Genomic DNA, 12,605 nt, shown 5'->3' on the forward strand with positions numbered 1-12,605 from the left:
CCTGTCTGTCTGCAAATTCTCCAGAGCCTGGTAAGACTGGAATGGCTGGTTAATGTGCCCAGGGCAACTCTTAACTGATGGGGAATGGAAGTCGAAGATTAAATGGCCCAGACTCCTCACCCTCCAGTGGAATGATTCCGGCGTACTCAGTGGGATGACTTTGGATACTGTGGTTTGTAATAAGAAATCATGTTTCCTCTTCATCTTCATTTCTGAGATTGGGTTCCTAAAACCCTTGGAATTTGCAAAGAGATGAGACTTACAAAGGGGTCTCTTGTTATGTTAATGAGCTGACTCTTGGAACATGCCTGGGGGTGGAGCTTGGGTGACTAAGCACCAACCCTGTGATTTGAAAGTTGGACCTTTGAATCCCACCTCCCTGACCTCAGAGGAAAAAGAGGGCTGGAGGCTGAATCAACTGCTGATGGCCAAACAACCATGTTCAAGTTCATTCAGGGAGGCCCCATGAAAACTCAAAAGGACAGGCTCAGAGAGCTTCCAGGTTGATGAGCTCATGGAAGTTGGGGGAAGTGAGGTGCTCAGAGAGGTCATGAAAGTCTGTGCCATTTTTCCGTACCTTGCCTATGCATCTCTGTCTGGCTGTTCTTAGTTATACACATTATTTACATGACTTATAATAAACTGCTGTTCTAGTAAGTGAAATGTTTCTCTGAGTTCTGTGCGCTGCTCTAGCAAATTAATTAACCAAGGAAGGAGTTGTTGAAACTTCCAGTCTAGATCCTTCCAAGTCAGATGATAACCCAGACTTGCAAATGGTGTCCGAAGGGAGCTACTGTAATCAGGGTCCAAGGGTGCAAGAGCACCTGTCTCCAGGGGTCTCAGATAGACTAGGTTCAGCCACTTTCTGCTGACAAAATTCAAAGGCAGAGAGAGATGGGTGGTAGAGAAACAAAAAAGGAATTTATTCCAGTGAGGCTAACATCAGGAAGATAGCAGACCACAATCTCAAAAACTGTCTCCAAAATGCTGAAAATACTTTTAGGTCTTTATATAAGGAAAATGTGGGACAAAGTTCAGTGGGGACAGACAGGTGGGCAGTAAAATTTGGGTAGGTCATTGTTTTGAGGCCAAACATGTGGGGTCTTGTGAGAAAGAGGGGAGTTGTTATTGCTTGGGTTGGTCAGGTTCCCATCACAGGATGCTTTGCCTGCCAGGTCTTTTGCCTGAGTTAAAAGATAAGCTAGAAAGAAGAACTTAATCAGTGAAAGTACAGACTAAGGTCAAAATGGAGGTCATTAAATTCTTCTTTCAGTCTTATAGGACTGACCTCTTATTCTCCATGCATGCTTACAGGGTTGCGAGGGGAAATCAAGGTGATAAACTCCTGAATATTTGGGGGAATACCAAAATAAGAAACGTCAAAAAACCTGGGGCTATCACCAGAGAGATTTCCTAAATTTTATAATCAGCAATCTTTAAATATCTCTGAGAAAGGAAATGGGTACATAGATGAATTTTCCCTTCAGATGTGCTAAAACACATTATCAAATTAAATCCTTCAATGGGAGTATTCTCCAGTTGCTTTTATTGGATCTGGAAAACTTATTGGGATTATGAGGCAGAACCCAAGATGTAGCCACAAAGGAAACTCAGCTTCAAACAGCTACTGAGAAGAACACAAAACCAACCACAGAATATTTTAATGTCTTTGGACTCTAACATAAAGTTTTTAGAGTTTTGGGGCTTTAACTCACAAGGGCAAGATTATTTGATTTCAGTCTATGGGATTTTAATTTCCTTTTCATTTCCTTCAGGTTATGAGGAGATTAATTTTGTTAATTTTTGCCTGGAAGCATGGTCAGTGATTATATTAAAATGAGGAAATAGTATATTGACATTTTATTACTGAAGCATTTATGCACTTTATTGTTGGAGTATCTGACTCTGACTTTGACAAGTATTTGACTTCCTGGCCTCACCACCCATAGTCTACAATAGTGACCATCACTGGACAGAGTGGGAACATAAAGTCAGAATTGGCATTTCCAGTTTTAATTCCTTGACCCTGAATGAAAAACACCTTCAAATTCCAAGGTGAAAAAGCCCTATGAAACACTCCAGAAAACTGCAAACTAGAAAGACCTTTATTTTATTTTTTTTTAATGTTTTATTTATTTTTGAGAGAGTGAAAGAGAGACAGCATGTACAGGGGAGGGTCAGAGAGAGAAGGAGATACAGAATCTGAAGATGGGGTCCAGGCTCAGAGCTCAGAGCTAGCTGTCAGCACAGAGCCTGATGTGGGGCTTGAACCCACAGACCAGACTGCGAGATCATGACCTGAGTCAAAGTCAGACGCCTAACCAACTAAGCCACAGAGGTGCCCCTAGAAAGACCTTTAAAAGAACAAACGCAAACTAGAAAGACCTATGAGCACCACTTCCTGTGGAGTGTAGACATTGACACAACCAAAGGGTGAAAAGTTTAGTTCTGCAGAGCTGACATATGCTCCCAGGACTGTGATTTCTCACATGAGTCCAGGGCAGATGGGGAAGAAGATAGGAGTTAAATCCCTAGGACTTCTCGTTTTTATCAATATGTCCATACAATCAGAAAATGTGGATTAACAGTTTTCTTCAAGGAGGAACTCCACACCTCCATAGGGTCAAGTAAATAAGATATAGGATAAGAGGCCACATAGAATTATTTGGAAATGTCCATGGAATGAAAACAGGAGGTGAATGAACAACATATTTCCCTCTAATAACCCCTAGGCTCTCCATTCTCCTAATCCATTATGCTTTACCCTGAGGTCAGTAGCTAATCAGGGACAGGATATTTCCCATTTCAGGGGGAGACTTGCCTTCTATCAGGGCAAACAGCCTCCAACTTTAACAGCCAACTCCTTCAATACCCAACACTGCTCTTATAGATTACTTCCGAGGCCCATTACATAGCAGTTTATATGTCTTCCCAAGCAGCAGAAACTAAAGTAAAATGAACCCAAAAGTGAGTTTCAAGGTGACAGAGTATTGTGCCATATTTGAGAGATATGATCCAAAATTCTAAAGGAATAACTTTCTAAGGGAAGGAACTAAGTATCACCCTAGCATTTTATGTAATATTAACCTCCTTATACTTCAATTATATTAACGACTCTTTTGATAGGTTAGGAATTCTGTAACCTTAAAGTGTTTTGATTAAATTTATTTTCTCAAGCCTACAGCATTGGAATTAGTACCAAGACTTATGTATTAACACTATAGTTTTCTTTCTGTCATAAAAATATAAATATAAATGAAATAGAATCTAAGAAAAGTTGACAAAGTCATTGGTAGGTGTGACCCACCTCTTCCAGAGCTACCAGGAGACAGAGGCCTTAGGGCTGCTGCTCAAAGGAGAAGTTCACAGTGGATGGGCTGGGGAATCCCCTCATCTGGATGATCCTTCTTCAAATAACCCAACAGATCACACTGTTAGTTGCACCTGTACCTTCTTTGACTCTAGCTGTCTACAGACCCTGGGTCTAGAGTACTTTCATTGTTATCCTCCTAGGAGCAATATGTCCCATGATTGTTTGGGCCATGTTTTCTTTCTTCCAAGATTTCTTATGGGTTTTTATATCTTATTTTTGGCAGGCAGATAATTAGACATATGGATAGATAGGTACATAGTTGGATGGATGGATAGATGGATAGATAGATGAATGTTGATACAGATACATATCTACTAATTAAGAAAGTCTACTTGCCTGCTGAGATGGTTTTATTTGCCACTATGAACTGGTAACCCCTCAAAACTCCTTGTCAATCTTTTACTCAATAAAAAGGTATATGCATGTGTGTGTCATCTCAGATCTTTTGTGGTAGCTAAATTCTACTACTTAAGATTGTTAAGACTGATTCAAATACCAAATCCATGTGTTATGAAGTATGCAGGAGGCTCCCCAAGATTTCTAGAAATACTCAACATAGTCATAGCCATAGTCATCTTTATCTTCAAATTCTTTATTCCACTAAATTGGTACAAATAATATATTGACACTGTCCCACATCTTATTAACTCAAACACTGAACTCAGAGTTTTCCTTATTTTTAATACATGTGCATGCGTGCTCATGTACATACACACACACACACACACACACACGTATGTATGCACTCAGAGGGTTTTTACTTGCCTAGTTGACTTTACTGACAATCTGGATGGATGACCTAGGTTGACATTGCTGTAAAGTAATTTGAAATTGTAAATAATTTGAAACTGAGAAACACTATCTTGTGGTGCTTTCCACCAACAAAGGATCCAGTCTCACACTACTTTGATCAGTTGTCTTGTCTCTCTCTTGCTCGCCTTTCTGTTTTTCTCAATTTCCCTTCTTTACTCTCTCTCACACAATTCTAATAATTTCTATGCGGTTCTGGCATTTTTTCCTAGTTTCCCACTAAACCATTGCCCTCAATGGCGTTTCAAGGCATTTTGTTAAATAAAGACTCTACTTGTTGGCTGTTAAGCTAAATCATTTTAACATTTTATTACAATAGATTAAGTCAGTTTTCAGCACAATTTTATATAACTATACTTTCCAACTTCCTTAAATTGTTGAGAAATTGATTAGAAAGATGGTGAGTATTTTTCCACTTATTTTGCTAAAACATGGTTCTCTGTAAAGAAATCATCTGTCAATATCAAATACCAATATCTTCCAAAATGTAATTCACTGAGCCACATATCATCGTAATTAGTCATGTTTTGTGTAACAGAAGAAATAATTAAAATTAAAGGGTTTAAAGGAAAGATAGTGAGGCTTTTGCTTTCTGTTTGTTGTGTTTAATGGCACTGGCAATTGGTTTTTACTACCCATATGTAAAATTCTGTTGGCTGAAATAATATTTTTCATTCTCAGTGTTCAGATATGAGTCAAATACCTATACAAACACTTGTGTGATTAAAAATATCTATGTATTTTAAGGCTGTCCAGGACAACCCCAAGATAGAAGTCAGGAGAGTTCCCTGCTGAATCTCAAGAGGACTTTTTTTTTTTTTTGAGCAGAGCCATAACCTCCACTTTTCTCCTTCTGTTCTGTAAAACAATCAACTATATCAAATATCTGCAGTTAAGTAACATTATAAGTACTTGGGAACAAGTGACTGGTATTCAGGAGAGAGCTCAGGGTTGGAATATGAACCCCATAGGTAGGATTCACAGAGATTATGGATAAGATATTTTTGAGAAAAAACCCCAGAAGGATCAAAGGAGAGATACAGTGCAAAAATACACTGAGTAACCTTGACTCTGTACCTTTTACTAGAAGCTCAACGTCTAAATCTTCTTGAATTAAAAAGTAAAGTTTGATTTTGCTTAGTATATAGATAACCAGTTATTTCTCTCTATCAAATCTCTGGATTTGTGTCTACAGCTTCACTACATTCTGGGATTTCCACATAATTGCTTTGGACTTGATAAGAATTTCAACTTGCTTTCCTGCTATGTCACATGGTAGCAATTTATCCCTTAAAATCTGAAGACACTAGGTAGATTATGGGTAAACGATTTGAGGAAATGAGTTATATTCCTCCTCTAATCATGTTTTCTATAGGATGAAAAATATTAAAATTCTTCCTTACACAGATGACTTACACTGGAGAATTGTATCAATTTTCTGACTTAATGGATAAACATAACCAAAGAGATATGGAAAACTGAACATAGCTATAGCATATCCTTGTATTAATATTGAAAGCTATTAAATGGTGCTTCTGTGTTGAATGTTTTCTCGATGTGGAACAGAGCTTTGCCTTTATATATTTGTATGGGAAAAGTATTAGTCCATTTCCATGGACCCTCTCATGATTACAAACAGAACTCTTGCAATAGATATGATGAACTAGATGTTTTGTGATCCACAAGGAAAAATAATATTTAGTAAATATTTACAAAGTGTCTAGGACATTCTTAGTTGCATTTATCCTTAACATATGAAATAGATCATTGTTTTTCACTTTGCAAATGAGTAAACTGAGAATAGAAATGGTACATATTTCATGGTCTATGTTTCTATATTTGATTTGGATTGGATATATTTCAGACATTCAGTTTCTTGAAGAAATGTTAAAGTGTCTGTTACACAAGGAATTTAGGACAACTACCATATGGCAATTTCTGAAAATGTCCTAAGTAACAATATAAGTCAATTTAAATGTATATATTCCTGCCTTCAAACTATTTATCAACGCACACTGACTTATGTATTAGTAAACAATCATATCTTCAAATGATTGGTAAGAGGAATCAGTATCCAGTCCACTAGATTCAAAGGCACAAGGAATGAATTTCGATCTAAAACAGAACTAGAGAATATAAAATGGAAAATCTCATGCATGTGCCCTCAAGAAAACAAAACTTACTGAGAGACTGATTTCCCCCAAATACCTAATATATAGAAAACTGGAATATTTGGATTTTCTTTTTTTTAATTTTTTAAATGTTTATTCATTAAAAATTTTTATGTCTTTATTTTATTTTTGAGAGAGAGTGAGCTGGGGAGGAGCTGAGAGAGAGGGAGACAGAATCTGAAGCAGGCTCTAGGCTCTGAGCTGTCAGCACAGAGCCCTATGCGGAGCTCAAACCCACAGACTGTGAGATCATGACCTGAGCCGAAGTCAGACACTCAACCGACTGAGCCACCTAGGCATCCCTGTTTATTCATTTTTGAGAGAGAGACAGAGCATGAGCAGTGGAGGGGCAGAGAGAGAGGGAATCACAGAATCTGAAGCAGGCTCCAGGCTCTGAGCTGTTAGCACAGAGCCTGATGTGGGGCCCAAACCCATGAGCCATAAAATCATGACCTAAGCCAAAGTCAGATGCTTAACTGACTAGGCCACCCAGGCATTCCTGGATTTTCTTAAATGATAGAAAAATAATGAGGGAATTTGGAAATTTTTGCTTCTTTTCCAGAGTCTTAAACAAGCAATGACCCAGGTTGGGATGGCTAGCAAAATAAGCTAAATTAAGCTTTGTCTGTATGACTGGACTAGTTTTGGCTGCTTGGGGAATTTTGAAGAAAGGATGGTCTACATTTGTGTTGATTTTATCAGACTCTAACTGACCTCCCTCTTCTTTATACTCCTACCCATAAATACAGCCCACTCCAAACTCTCAGTACATTTGCCTGTAGCTTGTTACAATTTGCTTGTCCTGAATTAACAATTCCTCTGTTATTTCTGAATAAGCTCATCTTTTCTAATGATTTTGAAGCTTGCCTCTTCATTGAGGTAGACAGGACTGTATCTTTCTCAGAAGCTGAGGAGACAGAACATAGCTTTCATGCTATGAGGCTGCATTAAAAGGACTAATGCCATTTTTACAACATATTTCCTATGTCTGTTTAAATTAATTGTGTCCAGAGCATGTGTTTAAGTGGTTCTTTTAGTAAAAGATAAAGTAAATGAAAGAAAAGCATTAATAGTTTGCATTTTTTTCAAGATTATTTGAGAATAAGATCCATCATTTATACAGTGTATTTTTTCCTCCACCTTCTTGTTTTGGTTTCCTCTTTACATGTCATGAATAAAAAGTAATTGGCTAATGACCTCTTGTCTTTTTAAGAAAATGGGTATAATTAATTTGCCTGGCTCAGCTTTGGACTCAAATAATCAATTCTAGAAGCAGAAGAAAAGAAAAACTCAAAATGGCCATGGGAGTAAACTTGTCTGAATCTGGGAAGTTTCCTACCATCTGCCAGGCTGCAAGAAATGAGAAGAAGCCAATCAGCTCAGCTGTGAGGAGCAGTGAGCCATTCTCCCTCCATCTTCTGCCGTTCTATTCTGGTTTCAGAACTTGAAGCCTGCTACCAAATAGAAAATCAACAGCTATCTGTCTACTTTGTAATGTCAATATCTACATCCCACTTCAACTTTTTCTACACTTAATTTGATACCAAAATTCCCATAATACTGGTGGGCTAGAACCGTGGGCCACCCCAAATCAAGACTGGTGGTAGTAACTCACTATCCTCTGCAAGATGGAAGGCTCACAGATAAAGCATTGGATACAGGGATGGGGGCAGAAAGGCCTCTGGTCATTACACACTGAGGGTTCTACAGATCCAAGTGCATTATCTCTCCAGAATGTTAAAAAAACAACAACAGGTGGTGACTACAGAAAGGCTCATCTCATTCCTGCAGTACAGAAATAGATAAAAGTCTTCTAAGTAATCAAAGAGCTTATGCGCTCAGCACATGCTCCTGAAACAGTGTTCTGGATAAAGTCCCAACACAAGAATGGGAATTGCACCCAAGTTGGCACACAGTGGACATAAACTCATTCCTTATTCCATGTAATTTGGTAAATACTGTTGGAGGAGAGTAAAAGTGAGTACATACTTTAAAAAGGGAAATTAAAATGTATGATAAAGCAACAGAATAGAAGTTTTCATAAAGTTTCAGAAAAAGAGGAAACTCCAGAAAGTATTTACTTCAAGCAATGTAATAATGACTCTGTTTATTCACGTCATGACACAAGAGATTTGCGCATTAATTAAACATGGCAGAAGAGCCACAGAGAAAGAACAGGTTGGCATAAAGATGAATAAAACATGAAAAAAGGGAGGTACATGAGAAAAAGAGGGGTTTTATATAACCCATCAGTGAAAAAAAAAGCAAAATTGAAAGAAGAGTATAGCATATCTCAGGTAAAATCAATGAGAATACATTTACACCTTTAAATATCCTGTAAATTAGATGAAATTAACACCTTAAATATACCTTCAGAATATACCCAAACAGCAAAATGGTAAAGAGCGAAATCCTAAAAGTATAAAGAGGCAAAAGCTAAGTTTCTCACAAAGAATAAGAGGATACTCATACTGGCCTTAAAATTCATTTTTGGAACTTTTTTTCACATATTCATCGGCAATTTGCTTTCTATATTCTGTGAATTACTGGTTAGCATTATCCACTATTTTTAAAACTAAAAGATTTTAGCCCTATCACTGATTTATAAATACTGGTTCTTATTTTAAAATTCAAACTATACAGAAGTATAAAGGGGGAAAAAAGGTTTGTATCTTCTAGTCCTCATTATAACTCCTCTGATCAAAGCTAACCACTTTCAACTAATGCAGCAGGAGCACTAAAAGAGCTCATCTTTCTGAATCTATAAATGCCCAGAAATGCATATTAGTAAATAAATTCATTAGCGATCAGCAGTTTGCACAAAGATATCAGGCTCAGCATGATCTATGATAGTGAAAAACAGTTCAAATTCCTAACAGAGTTATCAAGCAATATTATGAAATGTATGTTCTCTAGCCTGCATTAGCTCAAAGTTTGAAGCAAGAGTCTTGCTGTTGCCTTCACCTGTTAATGGAGAGACAGGAGTTGCTCAGGGAGTGAAGTATAGGATTTTGAAATTGAAATACGGAAAGGTTGTATTTTTTTGGTAATGGGGCAAGGTCTAACATATGACCATTGGAGTGAGTGTATGAGGGTAAGAGTTGAGAAACTTCAAGAAGAGTTCAGGGAACTCAAGGACCAGTGCTTTGGAAAGATCCCCTGGATGTACATTTTGATGAAATTTTACATTTCATCAAATTCAGTGGGAATAGCATTGACAGCGAGCCAGGGATTAGGTTCAGGAAATGAGAGAACACCGTAAATGATGCAGTGAGGAGGTATGACAGGAGATATCTTCCAACAGAGAGAAGGGAGGATGATCTTGAAGTGGCAATGTTGAGGAAAGAGAAAGTACCCCTCCTTCAGGCTGAGCAGAAAGGGGGAGGGGCATGAGGAGACAGCCACCTCCTTGAGAGGGCGGCAAGGGAACCAGCGTCCTCCAGGGAGAATCCAGTTTCAGTTAGAGCACGAGGGCAAAGAAACAGGTTAAAGGTTCAGGAGTTTTTTCTGTTGAAAGACTGAATTCTTCATTAAAAATTTTTTTTTTATTTAAATGTTTTTAATGTTTATTTATTTTTGAGAGAGAAAGAGAGAGCCAGCACAAGTGGAGGAGGGGCAGAGAAAGAGGGAGACACAGAATCTGAAGCAGGTTCCAGGTGCTGGAGCTGTCAGCCCAGAGCCCAATGTGGGGTTTTAACCCATAAACCAGGAGATCATGACCTGAGTCAAAGTCATATGCTTAACTGACTGAGCGGCCCAGACACCCCAAAAGACTGTGAATTCTAAAAGCATAGGAAGTTTCAGGAATTGTGAAAGGGTGGAATATGGGTAAGAGGAGGAATCTTTACTGGGAGATGAGGAATAATTTAATGTGCTTTTTGTTGCAACTGAAGGAAATCAATACAAACACCATAATAAGATTGATCTTAATGGTCTCAGGAAAAATAATAATGAGGATGCTGTGAGTAAAGGATTAACAGTAGGGTGAGGCTCTTACCAGAAAGTTACAGAGCTATGAAGCCCTTCTTTATTGATAATGAGGGGGTAGAGAAAGGGACATTTTGTCATTGCACAGCTGGTCCTTTCCGATGGAACCCCAAAATGATCCAGTCTCCTGAGGGGTTTAGAACTCTAATTTAACCAGGAAACAGCTATAGAATCCAGATTCTTATTTATAGAATACCTCATATTCTGTACTTATACCTAGATTCCTATTTAGTGTTATAGGAAATATTGGGGAGCCTAATATCACTTAGCTGTTTAGAGTTAGAAAGCCTGAGAATAACAAGGCTGGATCTGCATGACAGTCACTGTGAATGAACAGGATGGATTGAGAAAGAAGATGGGAGGAGACAACTTTTTCTCCTTGAAGGAAATGTAAAGAAAAGTGTCAAGGGAGATAAACAGTGCTTTTGTAATATTACTCCACCTGAGAAGATTAAACTGGATTGAAGATTTCCTAGGTTTTGTGGCTTTCACTGATCAGAGTTATATGTGAAGAAGGCGAAGAGATAGCTACACAGATGGTCAGCTCAGAGAGGACACCCAGAGTCACCAATAAGCAGAGTATGAAAATTCTTAGAACAGCTTTAACGCAAGTTGATTTCCCAAGTCTTTTTAAGACCAGATTTTAAACATATCTGTTTATGGATATAGCATGTGATTAAATGGGGTTTTTTATGGTTTAAATTAAATGAACATTAAAAATTTTACAGATTAACTGTAAGGACTGTAGTCTGTATTTTTACTTACTCTAACCATAAGGAGGGAGAGGTGCCATGGGGATCTAAACTCCCCAGTGAACAGACACGTTGCAAAAAGATTAAAGACAGGTTGACTGCAGAAATGCATTTAAATTGTTCAGTGAGCATAAGGAAAGTTATTTGCATTGGTTAATGGAATGTGACAAAAATAATCAGTTCTTTCCTCTCCTTCTCACTAGTATTTAAAAGCAAATAAAATCAATAGAAAATAAAATAAAATTTGGAAAATTTGGCTTGGCAAAAGTACTTTAGAGAGGGATAAAAATATATTCCCCCCCCCCACAGCTTCCTCTGACCTCCAAAGATATGGGACAACATGGAGTGGCTTTATTAATGGCGATCTTTATTAATAAAGCTTAAAAGGAAAATCTAGAGTATTACATCTAAGTAGTCCCCAATTATTGAACTCCAAAATTAAAACAACAACAACAACAACAAACCTTATTAACGCAGCAAGGGTGGTGCTGGTCAGATTTATTGTATGAGGAACAGAGAATGCCTACACCTAAGACTAATCTTACCCCAAGAAGATCAAGGGAAACAGCAATTCTTCTCTATACGAAAATGATATGTTTTTTCCTCTGTATGCAACCAACTGCAGACTGAGATGTCTCACACTGAAACACTGTTCCAGTTATCGATGGCAGTGCAATAAATTATCCCAAAGTGGCTAAAACGTAAGTGGCTGAAAACCCACTTTTATTCTACTTCTATTTCATGATTTTGTCCCATTTTATTCTATTTTATGATTCTGTGGGTCAGAAATGTAGTCAGGGCTCAACTGTGAAGTTCTTCTCTCTATCGTGTTGGCTGGAGTCGGTCAGTGTTATTCAGCTAACGGGTCTAAAATGGATTCCCTGACATGCTTGGGCTTAGCAAGAATTATTGGAAGGTTGGATTCAGCTGTGCTCTTCTCCATGTAGTCTTAGGATGTCTCCGCATGGCCCCTCCAGCACAACTGCTTACATGGAGACTCAAGAGTCCAATGGTAAATATTTCAAGACACAGGAAATGGAAACATTAGTCTCTGAAGGCTTAGGTCCAGAAACTGGCACCTCATCCCTTTGGCCGTATTCTATTTGCCAAAGCAGTCAAAGAGCCCACTTAGATTCAAGGGGGGGAGACAAATACCCCCTACCTCCGTGGAGAGAGATCCAAAGAACTTAGGGCCATCTTTATTGTGTGATAATTTACCTGCCCTCTGACTGTACAGAAAATACATTCAGCTCCTTCCATGACCCCTAGGGTTCTCATGGTACAGCATCATGCTCAGGTGGTCATCATCTATCTAAATCAGGTCCAAGTATGGATGGCATTCTCTGGGTTCTAGGACATGGTTCCTCTCTATCTGATAAGCTGTGAACTAAAGAGATGTATTCTTCTGCTACCACATGATGGTGAGCCAAAAATAAGTGCAGTGCAAATAGGGACAGAATTAGATACACAGCAGATCCTGGGGTTAGTAATTTTGAGATTCAGAATTGCAGA

Source organism: Suricata suricatta, chromosome 5 (genome assembly GCF_006229205.1).
Source record: "Suricata suricatta isolate VVHF042 chromosome 5, meerkat_22Aug2017_6uvM2_HiC, whole genome shotgun sequence".
Classification (NCBI taxonomy): domain Eukaryota; kingdom Metazoa; phylum Chordata; class Mammalia; order Carnivora; family Herpestidae; genus Suricata; species Suricata suricatta.